This window comes from Chaetura pelagica, unplaced genomic scaffold, assembly GCF_000747805.2.
Source record: "Chaetura pelagica isolate M959 unplaced genomic scaffold, ChaPel_1.0 scaffold341, whole genome shotgun sequence".
Taxonomy (NCBI): Eukaryota; Metazoa; Chordata; class Aves; order Apodiformes; family Apodidae; genus Chaetura; species Chaetura pelagica.
Genome location: NW_009952151.1, coordinates 1252218 through 1252724, shown reverse-complemented (window position 1 = coordinate 1252724; position 507 = coordinate 1252218). Strand labels below are relative to the sequence as shown.

Sequence of the window (507 nt, the reverse complement as noted above, 5' to 3'; positions counted from 1 at the left end):
AAAGAAAGATAGAAAAAAAGAAAACAAAACAAATAAAAAAACCCTAAACAAACAAAAAAAAAACCAAACAAAAAAAACACAACACAGCAAAAAGCATTAAATAATTGACATCCAAAGGAAGCATCCAAAGGACTCTCAATCCTGACTCACTACTAGGGCAACTTAGTGGAAGTGAGACGTAAGAATTAAACATGGAAGGACCAAAACCTGTAGGCAATGTGGCTGTCAACAGGCAAAACAAAACCTTTGAAGGTGTTGGTGCTACAGCAGCTTTGCAAGTTAAAATCCCTGCAAAAAGTAGAAAGTCTTTATCCACCTGCCTGGTCCCTTGTGAATTATACTGTTATTTTCACCAATTTTAACTGACATTTCCCTATGATTTTCTCTTGTGACAAGAAAATTGTATCTGGCCCTTGACAGTTGGGCACAAATTGACTGAACGAAACAAAATCAAGCAGTGAAGTAACCCCCAAGTAAATGTAATAAATCCAAAGTCCCAGAGGAGAG

At 36.7% G+C, this 507-nt stretch overlaps 1 protein-coding gene across 1 annotated transcript in view; it reads left to right on the top strand.

Annotated features, from left to right (window-relative positions):
• Positions 1 to 507, top strand: part of LOC104396990 (multiple epidermal growth factor-like domains protein 6) — a 174015-nt gene that overhangs the window by 160429 nt on the left and 13079 nt on the right.